At 42.3% G+C, this 16,348-nt stretch overlaps 1 protein-coding gene across 9 annotated transcripts in view; it reads right to left on the reverse strand.

Annotated features, from left to right (window-relative positions):
- Window positions 1-16,348, reverse strand: part of LPP (LIM domain containing preferred translocation partner in lipoma) — a 730,287-nt gene that overhangs the window by 654,644 nt on the left and 59,295 nt on the right. For 7 of the 9 annotated variants that reach the window (XM_053564331.1, XM_053564332.1, XM_053564330.1 and 4 more), the window contains one exon: window positions 11,524-11,639. The exons of the other annotated variants lie outside the window; for them this stretch is intronic. The gene's annotated coding sequence lies outside the window, so the exon portion shown is untranslated. The remainder of the gene's footprint in view (window positions 1-11,523; window positions 11,640-16,348) is intronic. 9 annotated transcript variants of the gene reach the window in all.

Genomic DNA, 16,348 nt, shown 5'->3' on the forward strand with positions numbered 1-16,348 from the left:
GATCTGTGATCTTTGATGTGATTACTCTAATCATTTTGGGGTGCCACAAACCACACCCATAGAAGATGGTAAACTTATTCTATAAAGGCTCTAATGTGTTCTAATGGCTCCTCTGGCCATTTCCAGTCTTTCTCCCTGAGGCTTCCTATTCATGAGAAACTATAATATTGAATTTAAGCCAATTAATAATCCTACAAGGGCCTCTAAGAGTTCCAGTGAAAGAAGGAGTATCACATCTCTCACATTATATCAAAAGCTAGAAATGAGGATGGGGTGTCAAAAGCTGAGACGGGCCAAAAGCTGGGGCTCTTGTGCCATACAGCAAAGTTGTGAATGTAAAGGAAAACTTCTAGAAGGAAACTGAGAATGCTGCTCCAGTGCACACACAAATTATGGGAAAGTAAAACAAGATTATTACTGATAGGAGGAGAGTTTTAGTGATTCAGATAGATGACACCAGCCACAACATTCTCCTAAGCCAAAGGCTAATCCAGAGCAAGGCTCTAACGTTTTTCAATTCTTTGGTGGCTGAAAGAGGTGAGGAAGCTGCAGGAGAAAAGCTGCAGGTTGAAGGAAAGAAGATGTCTCCAAAACATAAAAGTGCAAGGTCAGGCAGCAAGTACTGATGGAGGAGCTGCAGTGAGTTATCCAGAAAATCTAGCTAAGATCACTGATGAAGGTAGACACTAAACAACAGAATTCCAATGTACACAAAACAGCCTTCCACCAAGAGAAGATGCCAGCTGGGACTTTCGTAGCCAGAAAAAAAAGAGTCAATGCCTGGCTTCAAAGCTTCAAAGGACAGGCTAAATCTTGGTAGAAGCCAATGCTCATTCACCATTCTGTAAATCCTAAGGCCTTAAAGAATTATGCTCCACCTATTCTATCTGGATAAATGTTTCCACACCTCCTAATGCAACATCCATCTTGTAGACCACAGATAAAGGAGTAATTTCAATTTCCAAGACTAATTATTTAAGAAACATGGATGTGAGCAAAATAAATTAAAAATCTTTTGAAAAGGGTTCACCATTCTAGATGCCATTAAGAACATTTTTGATTCATGGGAGGAGATTAAAATATCAACATTAACAGAAGTTTCGAACAAGTTGATTCTAACCCTCAAGGATGACTTTGAGGAGTTCAAGACTTCAGTAGAAGTAGTAACTGCAGATGTGGTAAAAATAGCAAGACAATTAGACATGGAGCCTGAAGATGTGACTGGATTACTAGAATCACATGTTTAAATTTGAAAGGATGAGGAGTTGCTTCTTAATGGATGAATGAAGAAAGTGGTCTCTTGAGATAAAATCGACTCTTGGTGAAAATGCTAGGAACATTGTTGAAATAGCACCAAAGGATTTAGAATATTACTTAAACTTAGTGGAAAAGCAGTAAAAGGCTTTGAGAGGATTGACTCCAATTTTCAGAGACGTTCTACCATGGGTAAAGCGCTATGAAATAGCCTGGCATGCAACAGAGAAATCTTTCATAAAAGAAAAGTCATCAATGCAGCAAAGTTCATTGTTGTCTTGGCACAGCCAACTCAGCTTTAGCAGCTACCACACTGATCAGCCAGCAGCCATCAACACTGAGGCAAGACCCTCTGCCAGTAAAACAATCACAACTCACTGAGGGCTCAGATGACTGCTAGCATTTTTTAGCAATAAAGTATTTTTGGGGGCTGGGTGCAGTGGCTCACGCCTGTAATCCCAGAACTTTCAGAGGCCAAAGCAGGTAGACTGCTTGAACTCAGGAATTTGAGACCAGACTGAGTGAGAGTGAGACCCTCTACCCTATTTTGGTAGACAGGCTCTACCAAAAATAGGAAAACTAGCCGGGTACTGTAGCCCGTGCCTGTAGTTCCAGCTACTCAGGAAGCTGAGGCAAGAGGATGGCTTGAGCCCAACAGTTTGAGGTTGCTGTGAGTTGTGACACCAGTGCACTCTACTGAGGGCAACAAAGTGAGACTCTGCCACCAAAAAAAAAAATTTTTAATTAATTAATTAAATAAACAAAGTATTTTTTAATTGAGGTATGTACATTGGTTTTTATCATAATGCTGCTGCATAACTTAACAGCATAATATATAGATAATATTTATGTGTGCTAGGAATCAAAAAATTTGTGGGACTCATTTTATTATATTTGTTTTATTGAAGTGGTCTGGAAGCTCACCCACACTAGCTCTGAGATATGCCTGTGTTTGTTGTGACAGCTGTTTTATTTTAGCTTGTGTGACCTATCCTACACTCTTCACTCCAGCCACACTGGCCTCCTTGATTCTCTGATGAGCACTGAGCATGCTTCAAGCTCAGGGCCTTTGCAATTGCATTAGATCAGTCTGAGACACTCTTCCTCCTGCCCCCAATCTCCATGACTCCAACTTGCCGCCTCACTTTGCTCAGGTCTCCACTCAAGTACACTCTTAGGTACTTCTGCACTACCAGAGCACTTTGCAACACTTTCTCAGACCAATGAACTTAGATTTGTAACATCTTCACCCTTTTTTTCCTTAACCTGCTTTATTTTTCTTCTTAATATAGATCACGATCTGAATATTATATATTTACTCATTAATTCATCTGTCTTTTTTTTATAATTTGTTCTACTCCTATCACCTGGAATAGGTGCTTGATAAACACTTGTTAAGTTAATGGATCATCATTATTATTTGCAAACCACTATACTAGATACCATAGGGCCTCATATGGAATAAGACAGGATATATCTCCTCCAGAAAGTGTAGAAAGAAGGCTGTGGAAATATGCTTATCTGGCAGAGGGAAATGGCACGAATGCTCTGCTGGATTTACAAGCAAGTGCTCTGGTAGTGCAGAAAAAGCAAATCACTGACAATAGGGAGGGAGGGCAGTTGGAAAAAGTGTAAAAAAACATAATTCTCTGAATCCTCAAAGAACTCAAAATAGACCTTCCATTTGATCCGGGAATCTCATTACTAGGCATCTACCCAGAAGAAAAAAAAAATTTTTATTAAAAGGACATTTGCACTAGACTGTTCATCACAGCTCAATTTACCACCACCAAAATGTGCCCATCTTCTCAGGAACGGATTAACAAACTATGATAGATATAGATATAGATATAGATATCATGGAAGACTATTTAGCCATAAATATATATGTGTATATTTATATGAATACTATTCAGCCATAAAAAAGTGGAGACTTTACATCTTTTGTATTAACCTGGATAGAGTTGAAGCATATTCTTCTTAGTAAAGTATCACAAGAACGGAAAGGCAAGTTTCCAATATACTCAATACATTGTGAATTTAAGTTGGGGGGAGGGGTGGAGGGGAAAAGAAGAGTGGAGGAGGGAGGGGGGTTGGTGTATTAAAAAAAAGAAATTAAAGAAACATAATTCTCTTGAACAATCTTGAAAAGAAGCAAAGAAACAATCCTCAAAAATACATTCAGTACAAAAAACACTAACACATCCTCAGCCTCCTTTCCTTCGTCAATGCTAAGTGATTATCTTTCCCAAGATAAGTTAGCATTTATGTGTGCCAGGACAGTGGAGAAAGGAAGAGTCATTTTCCTTCAGAAAGCCTTCATTTTTAAATGAAAATTATTTGAATGCACACAAAACATGTCTTCAAAAAACTGCAGACTCTCAAGACAGGGAGGACCTGAAGGTCATGGAGTACAGCTTCCTATTCCCTCCACAAAACACCTACAGGTGTCAGCTCCTCCCTAAACACCTGCAATGATGGAGAACTTTGAGCTCCTGAAAAACACATTCCATTTGTGGTTTGCTCTTAATATTAAAAAGTTCTTTCTCATGTTATCTTTCTGTTGTTTCCATCCACTACTCCCAGAAGTCTTTCCGAAGTCACAAAGACTCCTCCACCTGTGTTCCTTCCAGGGCAGAGTCCTAGGAGAGTAACACCTGCCCTGCTCTCTTCTCCATCCTATTTCTCTTTTCTTCACATTAAGCATTTTCAGATCCCTCTTTATCCCTCCAGGCCTCTAATTTTCAGTGCTTTCAACTATCCTAAATGCCCTCTTCCTTTCCCTTCTCTGTCTCTCCCACTGTTCCACAAGCTGGTTGTTGAGTTAACCTCCTGCTCAGGCAAATTGGCTCTTCGCTGAGAGCTGAGCACTTTGTCCAAGGTGGGCAGGAAGGGAACATGTAGTCTAACGATTCAATGGGTAAGACTAATCCAGTTAAGACCCTGGAAGGGTCACCCCCCTTTCTGACCTTAAATTTGATTTGCCATATTTGACATACATTAGAATAGCTTGGACATTAAAACTCCATGAAAACAAAGAAAATAGAGGTGAAAGCTATCCCTTCACTCCACGCAACCCCAAATACATACAGAATCTAAGGAGACTAGTGTCTCCAATAAGTCATGGACCTTTGAATCCTTGTTCCAGCTTCCCAGCTCCCACAGCCTGCCTCCATGATGAATGAGAGAGGGGGATGTGTAGCTTTGACCCAACCTATCCCCGAGAATGGGGTGGGCATGACACCTAAGAGTCAGTAAATCAAAGCACCTGGACAGCAAGACAAAAAATCACCATCACCAAAAGCAGCGCAGAGACCTCCTATCTACCTCCACCTTTCCTCCCAGCCCACAGTCACGGTGATATTGCTAAGTGATCACGAACTCAGTCAGGATGCAGCCTCAGAATCCTTCTCAGTATAGCACCTGAATACAGCCTTGGGCCATGTGAAATTAAATTCAAACCTTTCATTCCTCAGATAAGAAACACAGAACCTCAAAGAGAAGCCACAACTTGCCCAGGTTAGGAGCAGACGTAGAACTACAAATGTCCCCTATCCCATTCTCCTAAGTCATTTAAGTCACTTCTCCCCACCTAACTCTGATGGTCTGGGAGTAGTCCTTACAGTAAGGGAATGTTATTATATAAAATTCTTTAAGAAGTACAGATGAAGGGACAGAAGCTTCACAGAAAGTTTGTAGGATAAGTTGTATGTGAGCCGGCCGGCAGAAGGGTACTATCTGTAGGAACCAGTGCAGTTTATTTGTCTTTAGCATAAGAAAATTCAAGGTTAGGGAAACACTCCCAGCAGAAGAAACAGCGTAGGCAAAGAAATGGTGAGGCCTGCTGAGTGCTACCCTGTTTCCCCGAAAATAAGACATCCTCCGAAAATAAGACCTACTTACAGGAATGATAAGATGTCCCCTGAAAATAAGACCTAGCGTGTCTTTGGGAGCACACCTTAAAATAAGACTGTCTTATTTTCAGGGAAACAGGATAGTAGGGGCTGAGCAACAACTACACCCAAATGAGGCTAGGGGGTGAAGGGAGCTAAAACAACAAGATTCAAAGAGTAAACCAGGGGCTTTGTGGAGCTGTAAATGCTGATTTTTCAAAAAATTAACTTAAAGGCTTTAAGTTTCATAAATGGCAAAAGAAGATAAAGAAAAGGAAGGAAAACTAAAGGATATATCTTCATTCTCAATGGGAGGAAAAAAAAAGCCTTGCTATAAACTGCATTACAGGAACACTTTCATTATGTAAAAGCCTATTTTGTTTTCATGTCATTCTTAGATTACATCATAGAGTGACTGCAGCCGTCTCGTACCGTATTATAAATAAATCACTAGCTTAATCATAGAATGAGCCAGGGCCCCAGATTTAAAGGCAAAATATTAGATCATTTTTAATAACTGATATAACTCAAGCCGATTGCCATTGAAACACAGTGAGGTGATGTCATCCTGAAGAAGTCCAAAGAAAAGCCAAAGGGGGTCAGGGCGGAGCAGGCCCCAGAGCCACTTCCATCTGCAGAGGGAGAGGTCACTGACGGCACCTGAGTGGAACCTGCCCTCTGGGCTGAACGAGTCCTACCATGAAAAGCACCACTTCTAAGTAATGATGCCCAAAAAGCCTCCCTTGTGAAACACAGTTTATAAATATTTTTTCCCAGAGCGATCGTATTTCCAAATGTCAGAAAACACGAGCATATTATGATGTTTGTATTTATGTCTTGGGAGCCATTGAGCAAAATTATAAATGTTAAAGCTATTAGTCATTCAGGACACATAAAATCTGGGGTGACCAGTATGCAAATGCTCCAGATCTGGTCCAATCTCATAAGAGAGTTGGCAGTAGAGACAGTGGTCTAACAAAGAAGAAAACGGAAGCTGAATTCCAGCAAAGAGTTTCCGACTATCAGGGAGGTCAGAAACTGACATTCTAAGGTACACCGACTACCTACCAAGTTCTGCACTCAGTAGGAGCTTCAGATACCTCTTGCTGCTTTATGAACACAGATGCAGGTAGACACTATTTGCCCCATTTTTTTTCAGATGTGGAAACAGGTTTTAAAACTGATTGAGTGACTTGAGAAGATTATGCAGCTAATATATGGTAGACCTCTTACTTCAAATTCTGCTTGGCCGTAGTCCCTTCATCTACCTAAAACTTTATTTCCTTTTATGTAGTTGCAATAAAAACAATATAATTGGTAAGAATCACTCTAAAAACAAAAAAAAAGTATTAAAAAAAAAAAAACACTGAGAGTTGAAGGAGACCACGGAGTGGGGAGAAGTATTCACATCCTGGCCAGGAACGTTTTCAGTAACCAAAGCTGGGCTTTCCTCATTTTGGCTGTGGGGCTGCTAAGAAGCTCAACCATAATTTCAAGTCTCCCATTTCCATTAATTTTTTAGGAATGTTAAGGTGGACGTGAAGAGAACCTGTCACTTTCTATAAAATAAACTGCCAAGTCTGATTTTTAAAAATTTTGGTGGGAGCATGAGATGGATGCCTAGAAAAGGAAGTTTCAGCCAGACAGAAGGTCCTGGCTGAGGCTTTGCGTCTGGTCCTGTCACTGTCATGGTGATGCTGTGTATCAGCTCTCTTTTCGTAATACAAATGTTATTCACGACAGCAGAGACACACTGTCTGAGCCAAGTAATACTGAATTTATGCAACTTTTCGGGACCCAGCATGACCCAGCAAGGAGAGGCAGATCCCTGAAATTTAACTGAAAGGACAAAATCAAGGTCCAAGTCTCCAAATTTTGACCTATTTTCCATAATCTATTTCTGGGACAGGAAAGAGGTTGAAAAATGAAGAGAAAACATGCCCCAGAGTTGCATGGACTCGTTATGAAGCACAGCCTGTGAGCAGTGACGGAAAGAAAGCCCTGGGAACTACCTACATATGGTTCATCTCCTGACCACCCACTGGCTGTGTGGCCCCAGAAGAGTCTGTCTCCTCTCCAACTCCTAGGGTGTCACCACCTTGAGCAAAGTTCTCAAATGAGAACTTTGAGACATTTCTACCAAAGCAGCTCTAACTGCTAAAGAGGACAAAAACATAGAGGCATGGCAGCTCAGCAATAATTAATAACTTGTGTTTTTCCTCTGAAAAGCTATGCCAACTTTGCCTTCTATGGTTATGATACATCCACGCTTATATTAAGGGTTTTAAATGGCATTTTTCCCCAAAAGTCTTCAAATAAAATTGATTCCCAGAGCTGTGCTGAGTTTATTCAGTAGCTGCAAGTAACCCTCACTCCCCCCTTTGCATGGCCATGTCACTTGGGATATCTGTAATAGGCAGCCCCCAAGGGGCCCCGCTCCCTCCACCTCTTGGTATTCATACCCTGTGCAGTTCCTTTCCGTTAGGGTGGGCTGGGTCTAGCAACTCACTGCTGGTAAAGATAATGAGACAGAGGGAATACTGTGTCACTTCCAGGATTAGGTAATAAAAACATAGTGACTTGCATCTTGGGCACTTTCTCTTGCTCACTTACTCTGAGGGAAGCCAGCTGCCCTCTGGAAAGGACAGCATGGCAAGAAACTGAAGCCGTCAGCCCAACCACCTGCAGGGAACTGAATCCTGCCAACAATTATGTGAGTGAACTTGGTAGCGTGTCTTCCTCAGATGAGCTTTCAGATGAGACTGCAGGTCTAGCATCGCCTGGGCTGCAATGTCCCGAGAGACCTTGAGGCACCCATCAAAGCTGCTCCTAAATATCTGACCTACAGAAACCGTGACATAGTAAATGCTTCTTGATTTAACGGGCTACGTTTGGGGTAATTTGTTACATAGACAACTAATAAAATGCCCAGACCTGGGTTATTTTAATCTAGTGTGTGTGTGTAAGACAGAGCACAAACACATCTCCTACAAGACATCCCTGCATTAAGGAAGAGCCAGAGTCCCCAGAGACTCAAACCCAACAAGTCCTCTTGTAATTTTTAAAGGAAATAACAAAATCTGGCTAAGAAAATGGTCATACGTGCCCAGAACCCACCTGACTGGGTAATTGCAGCCAGCCAAGACATTCACCTCTAACGAATGTGACCAGTGCTTTGCTTCCGGCAGAGACTAATACCTGATACTTCTGAGAACCAAAGAGGAAATATTACAACCAAAAGCCCTTGCTTACAGTCAACAACTGTACACTGGTATCAACAGAGGGAAATAATTTCCTTCCTGACTCCCACTGGGTCTGTCGTGCCTGGAGCAGAAGGTGTGATTATCTAACCAAACAAAGCAAGAAGCCAAGCGGGCTAGACGGTAGCTTCTGGGGAGCATCTCAAGATTTGAGCTTCCCAGGTCTCCAAATTTACCTCCCGCCACCTCATGTTGCCTCAGGCAAAAATGGATGTGAAAAAGAATAATAACACACAATTCTATTTCCACCTTAACCATCCTTATTAAGCAAGGTTCCAGCTCCAGCTGCTTTCCAAGACTGAAGGTAAGTTAGTGCCCATCCGGTCCTGGGAGGAGGGTGCAGGGTTTGGCACAAGGACACATGCTGACCAGGAGCTACACACCAGGCCTGGGCTGAGCTCTTCACTTACATCACCTTTTTCTTTGTATTCAGGATAAGTCTCTAAAGAAGAACACAACTGAAATAACCTATCATGTCTGGACTGTATATAGTTTACAAACCCGGTTGTCATTTAAGAAACAGGACAAGTAGGCAGGGCGATGATTACCATGTCTAATTCTCATATCAGGAAAATGGGGGTAGAAGGATATTTTTCTAGGTCACACATGTAATACTTGGCAGGCCTTCTGGTGCCCCATCCCGCCATACCCACCAACTTTTTATGGACTCACACACTTCTTAAGCCACACTGACCCCAAAGCCTCTTGCCGTCCGGTCATTTGTTTCATTCTCATACAACCAAATAGTGCAGCCTCCTCTGTGCCAGAATTCCCGTAACCCCAGCAGCGAGTCAGCCAGTGTCCCGGGACAGAACACCCTCAGGCAGGGGACACTCAGCACCTTCCAATGATCCTTTTCGTTCATGAAAATGAGGGTGCATGTCTGCACTGTGTGCAGAGACCTCGCAAGACTCTGGGAACACACGTGTGATGCTGCCCCTTTTCTGACCGGGCTTCACGTCCTTGAAGGCCACGATGGTGTGTGCCCGAAACCCTGTCTTCTCCACAGTCTCACTCTCGCAACAGCTCTTGGTGGGCTATCATTTCTGGTCCTGGCAGCACCTCTGTAGCAGTGGTTCCAGCTACTTCATGAAGTAGCAACGAAAATAATTTTATGGTTGAGAACCACTGGGAGGGTCCAGCTATGTAATGTCCCTGTCAGAGATGAAACAAGGACTAGAGTCTGACACTCTCGCGGGGCTCTGTTGGGAATAAAGAGATTGTCAGAGGCCTGCGGTTGTCCCCACAGCTTCTAGTCCTCTCTGTCCTTCCTAACAGCACCCAGATGTTTTCTTGAGGGCCCACGTTGTCTTCACTATGCAGCTGTCATGAGGTGTGGGTGGGATTGAGTACAATGCAGTTTAAGGGGAGCTCTGGTTCATGCACATCAGTATGATCCTATTCTCCTAGCCTCAGCGACTGGTTCAGAAATGTATAGTAACCCAAGCCTATGAAAAATGGCAAACAAGGCTCTCTTACCCCCACGTGGGAAGAAAGATGCCTATGGTCTGGGTTGCAGTAGGCAGCCATATTGTGACCATGAGGTAAAACATCCTGAGGATGAAGCCAACATACGGGAGAAGGGAGAGGAGGAGCCCTGCAGAGAGGCAGAGCTGGACGCCTGCGCAGACTGGCCTGAAGCCCACCCTCCCTCTGGACTCACCAGTTTCCAGGTGTTCTAGATTTGCAGGATCACCCACCCACTTTGCTCCAGATACAAGACTCCATTAAGTGCCTTAGTAAGGCTGCGTCAGCATTTTAGAGACAAAAGCCACTGCAGGCTCATAACTGGCTTATGAATAACACAAACTTCTGAGTCTTTTCCAGCTTGCTCCTCTTACAGCAATGCCCTCCCACTTTGATACTGCACACTTGAATTTTTTAAATCTAAGTGCAAAGTTTCATGTTTATCACAATTTAATTTTAAACACTAAAAAAAATAAATAGCTAAAGCAGGTAACAAAGATTCTCTTTTAATCCTTAAACTGTAAGTTAAAGGGAAAATATTCCAGACCATGTTTGGAATGTTAATAGACTATAATGTTTAAGCACCACACCAGTGATTTCCAGCTTTTTATGTTATGCAGATCAAAATTGCATGGAAAGTCAATTGTGCTTTTAAGACACATGAAGAAAAGAGAGTGACAAAACGCAACTGTAAACTCAGTCACTGTTTTAGATGAAAATAGGTTTTTAAAATCATAATGACATCTGCCCTGTTTTAGAAAACTACACCGCAAATATGGCAAGGTTTACCATATTACTTTTACTTGCTCAGTTTAAAGCCAACACGTGGGGCATCTATGGATTGGCTTCAGCATGGATACCACAGTGCTAGAACCCTCAGTGGAAGCCCAGAGCTCCCAGGGAATCACCTGAGACCTCACCAGAGCCCAGAGTATCACTGCCCGCCATTGACTCTTTTCACTACCCCATCTATATGATGTTCTACTCTAACCACTAAGACAGAAGTACTCCAAACACAAGGGACAGCTTTCCTTACCTGGCCACCATTCTCCTCTCTGAACACACAAGATTCACACTCAGACCCCAAAGGAGTTCCGGCAGGCCCTTTAGGACAAAGGCGCACACCCTTCACCTGGGTAAATCTAGCCTCCCCTGCCTTAAAGGGCTGCTGGGAAAAATACAGTAAGATCACAGAAGAAGCAGCACCTTGCAGAGGGGTAAACCAGAGGCACTCAGTAGTATGCTTTCTTTCCTCACACCTGCCTATAACATGCACAATTTCATTTTGGTCTTTCGATATCAAGAACATTTCCCACCATGCCAATGGAATGGAAGGGAGCAACGCAATGACTGGCAACCTGAAATCCTTACTCCAGGTTTCCTTCTCATTTCTCTGCATGCCGCCTCCCGAGAGCTATGCCCTGCCTTTGCTTTGCCACACATCTCATTAGCATTATTATAACTCATCCATTGCTGATGAAATCAATTCAACAAAAAAGGAAGAACATTTTGGTTCTTCTCTAGTTCTTAATCCATCCACTTATGGGTGCCCGTGCTTTAAATGGAAACCCCTGATTTTTTTTAAACTTATTATAATGTGTACATTGATTTTAAAACAGAAAAGTCTTCTTTTCCGTGTTAAGACTCACAATTGAGGAAAAATGTCTTCCTTCGGATGAGTGCTCAGTGGAATAATCAAAATAGCCGAGCGCTGGGATCAGGTGACCAGAACCCGTCTTCTGTCTCTGAGTCTCAAATTTCTCACCTGTGAAAATGGGAGAAGGCAGTTGCTTATGAACCTCTGAAGTCCTACAAGTTTCAGAACCTCCCAGAATGATAAAGTCTCTGGGCCATATTGGGAATGACACAGGCTTGAAATCCACCACTCCCGTGGCTTACTTTTATACCCACTCACCCCCCATTCCATCAGTTCCTGGCACTTTTATTCCACTAATTGGTTTCAGAATAACAAGGAAAGAGAATGCGGGTGCCTCAGTGTTCACATCTCAGCTCTGCATGTTAATAATGAAGGTGAAAGGGATAAACCACTTAGATATACTGCGGACAAGAAAAAGCATTAACAGATAAATCTGAACTGCACCAAATAAAAAGAGAAAAGGAATATGAGTTGGAGACAAATTTCAAACTATGGGATCTAATGTCCCTTTTGAGCCTTAATTTTCTTGCCTGAAAAATGCGAGCTGGTAAGCAGCAGAGAGGTGGACAATTTTGACACTTCCTGGCAGGGCCTTATAACAGGTTTTATTTCATTAAGAACTATTACTCTTTTGCTAAAGATTATACATTAGGTATTTCAACAGAGAAGTATTCCAGGGAAGCGGGCTGTTCTAAAACCTGTCTTTTATGTATTCAGGAGAAATTCACATACCATAAAAACTACCACACCCATTTTCATTGTTGTTATTTCAAATATTATCTAATCAATCCTATAATTGTTTTGTGTGTAATATCTCATTCAGTCTTCAAATACCTACATAAGCTCAAAGTTGAGAGGAATCTTTAAAATGACTGACCTCAATTCTTCCAACTGATGGGAAGAGAACTCAGGGGGTCAGGGGAGGGAGGAAGATGGCCCGCCCAGGAGCCCAGCAGTAGTGGTAGGTAGTCCAGGGATTACAACACTAGATCCAATTACTGCCCATCTTGACAGAGGACACCAAGACCCCATAGAGGGACTTGCCATCATCACAAAACCAGTCACACCCAGAATGAAACCAGGACTGACACGCCCAGGTGTCTGAACACCTGCCTCAAAGCTCGCCCAGTGTATGTCAACAACAGAAAGAAATAAAGTAGAAAAAATGAAGCAGGACCAAGATGAGCCCAGAAAAGCAATGTGTTTCCTAAGAACTAGTGGTCTTCAAGGACATCAGGATGCTCAAAGCCATTTTTTTTTTTTTTTTATAAACAGATGTTTATTTCTCACTGTTCCGAAAACTAGAAAGTACAAGATCAAGGTGCTGATGGATTCAGTAGTGGTGAGGCCTTATTCTCATAGATGGTGCCCCCTGTGTGTCCTCAGAGAGCAGAATGGTCAAACTCCCTTGGGCCTCTTTTCTGAACACCAGTATCATCCATGAGGGCTTCTCTCTCTAACCACCTCCTAACAGTCCCACTTACATTTTGGAGGGACACAACTTTCAGACCAAGGCAACACATCATAAAAGATTACTCTCAAAGCCATTTCTATTGAGATCAGAGAGAGGCATCATTTCAAACTTGCTGTGGAATGGATTTCCAGGGGCCAACATTGGATCCATGGACAGTGCAATCCCAGAAAAGACAAAAAGAGAACCCCCACCCCTACCCCATGAAAGTAAAGCTTCTTGCAGAGAGATATAACCAAAACGGTTTCTTTAACAGCAGCAAAGACCATCTGACTTCCCATATTTCTAAAGTTCTCTAAAAGGAGAAGCACTCTACCCTCAGCTCCAGGGATCCTCAGGTCTCTCCTGCCTCCCTCCATGCACAAATCAAAGTGGTCTCATTTTTCCACAGTCAACTTCTCTTTTATTACTTTTTTTCTTCTTTTCCATAAAGAGAATGAGCAGCTTTGCTAAAGAACTGCTGTGAAATGATTGAAGTTCTCATGCAAACAAACCATTAGCAAAGTTCAAATGCAATTTAAATTACCAGTTGTTAAAGTGCTCCTCAATTTCATGGTAAGTTTCCAAGGAGAATTACATGCTATCTACTATTTAATTGGTTGTTTTCTATTTTTTAACATCCATTTATCCCCCACCCCACCCTTATATTTCAGAACTGTCTATAAAGGCTTCCCTTTAAAAAATTATACATTGTTGAATAGATTAAATCTAAAGATTGAAAAGTATCAGAGCAACAGCTGTAGGATTACGCAGCTTGGCAGAAATTGATGCTTTTGACACCACAAACATGGGGAATTTTAAAATCTTAAGGATCACCTAGCATGGCCCTCACTCTTTAGAGATGAAGATGCTGAGGCTCCCATAGGGAACGGAGGGGTTGGACCAAAGTCCTCTGCCTGGTCAGTGAGAGATTCAGGACGAGAATCACAGCTCAAACCCTCAGCCCTCTGCCACCTTTCCACATGGTTGCCCATGAATGGTGAAGGAAAATGGTGAGAAATCGTTAAGGAATTTGATTTTCTACCTGTATTTTTAAAAGAGGAAATAAAGCCCTCTTCAAGTGTACTGCTGACCACAAATGCAGAGATGGGCAATGTCATATATCTCTCCAATAGACAAGAAAAGAAGTAAAACCTGATGAATGAGTACGGTCAAAGGAGCCTAAAAGAGACATTCTACCAGCAGATTTCTGGTACGAAAAGTCAAGTTACTCATCTAGACTCATTAAATTAGTTACAGGACATCAGGACTGCAGATTTCCACTATGTTATCTGGCCCTGAACGACTGGTTGCCCCCGGAGGGAGAGGATAAAAAAATCAACAAAGCAAAATCAGGTCTTGTCACATCTGTAAATGGCAAGGATTTCTAGAAGCCTTCATGAATGCAGTGTGAAGTTCAAGGCTTTGATATTGGATTTTTGTTAAATCATTTTAACCGCTCTAAGCTCGAGATTCCCTGTCTGCAAAACAGGGCTAATACCACCAACTTATCCGTAGTGTGTGATCACTTCCTTGGATTCTATATCCAGTAGGTACAGAACAAAACCCTGCATACAATATGCATCAATTCATGTTCACCCTCTTCCAGGATTTCTGTGATTTATCCAAGCCTCTGGTTCTGTGGTTCTCATTTGTTTTGACTAAAACTGAGCCTATAAACCCTGTATGTTTCCCCCAATTATGTAAATTAATTTATTTTACCAACTAAAAAATAAAACACATCTATGACAAGTTATATATCTAAGTAATTAACTTGTAAATTCATTTATTGTACCAATTAAAAAATAAAACATCTATGAAAACTTCTATTTCTTAGTATTTAACTTCAAAAACAAACTATTTAAAAATAGCCTCCAAATCCAGTTTCTGAAACACAGATGCTAATAAAATTTCAAGTTTATGTCCAAAACGTTATTTAAACTTTCTATCAACCATATGAGAAAAATTCCTCAATGGTACACTGAGGAAACTGAGGAACAGGGAGGTGATATACCTGCCCAGTGGTTTGGGGGTGGTAAGTGATAAAGCCAGGACCGGAACACAAGTTTTCAAAACAAAACTCCAAATACAGGCTTTATTAATTTGTAGCCACAACTATGATGTGACAGTTATTCTGCCAGAGGCAGAAATACACTGTTATTTTCATATTTCAAGGAGCTCTGAGATGAAAAACAATGCCTACATTTTCAAGCTAAAAAAAAATAAAAATAAAAACAATGTTTATATTAGAAGCATAGAAGTCCTTCCTGAATTGCACCCTGCTGTTGCATTCTTAAGCGAATAAAAAGCTCAGAGCCCTGGCACTAGGCAAACATCTACGGGTGTGTGAGAAACAGCCCTAAGAATGGTTACCAATGAGTTGTTATCAGGCCAATTCAGAATTCAAATGGCTGGGTTCATGATCTAACAAACCATAGGAAACCCTAGCATAGCCTTCTGAAACGTCTCTGGCCCAAATGTTCCTTGACACACGTTCTGCTTTCAGAAACAGGTTTGCTAGTACCTCCTGTGCTTGATGAGGCAGTGTGTGGACCCAGCAGGTGGAGGCACTGAGTCAGCCATGCCAAGACCTCTGGAAGAGGCTCACTGGGGATGTGCACCATAGAAGAAAAGCACGCAAAGGCACAAGTACACGCCGTGTCCTTCTGAGACTCCGGAAGTTCTCTGCAGATGATGTGACTTCTAAACTAAGCCTGAACACCCAAAAGGATTTCCATGCATGAGGAGGCAGAAAATAGGCCTAAGGAACACGATGTGCAAAGGCCTTTAGGAGAATGAGTTCAGGGTGTTCTCAGGGAAAGTGACTAATCTGGTGAAGCCAGAAGCAGAGGACGTGGAGGGATGCAGTGGGGCACGAGGCTGGAAAGGAACATTGCAGCTAGGACACGGGGCACCTGTGTTCCAGGCTGAACCACTTGGATTCGGAAACTCATAGGTGTTGCATTTTGGGAAGTAACATAAAAGAAAGTTCAGTAGTAGAGCTATTCCTTTCAGAAATGAATCCCCTTGGAGTGGGTGGCTTCCAACAGAGCAAGGGCAGGAGTATGCCAGCAGAGCTCCTGGAGAAGGCCCCATCCACAGAGAAGTCAGAGGAGAAGGCAGGTCTTAGAGCTGCTCCTAACTCACACCCAAAGGGACCCTCTCCTCTAAGATGGAAACTCTCACCCACAGAATAGACCCATGGAACGCTGGGCAAGAAACCAAGGCTCCTGTTCCAAGCGGGATTGTGACTCTGCCTTCTAGAAAATGCCAACCCCACCCACTAACTCCTTGAATCAGAAAAAGATGGGCTTGAGACAGGCTCTGAACTTTTTCCTGTCTCTCAAGAAGCAGAAGCCAGAGGTCC

This window comes from Nycticebus coucang, chromosome 16, assembly GCF_027406575.1.
Source record: "Nycticebus coucang isolate mNycCou1 chromosome 16, mNycCou1.pri, whole genome shotgun sequence".
Taxonomy (NCBI): Eukaryota; Metazoa; Chordata; class Mammalia; order Primates; family Lorisidae; genus Nycticebus; species Nycticebus coucang.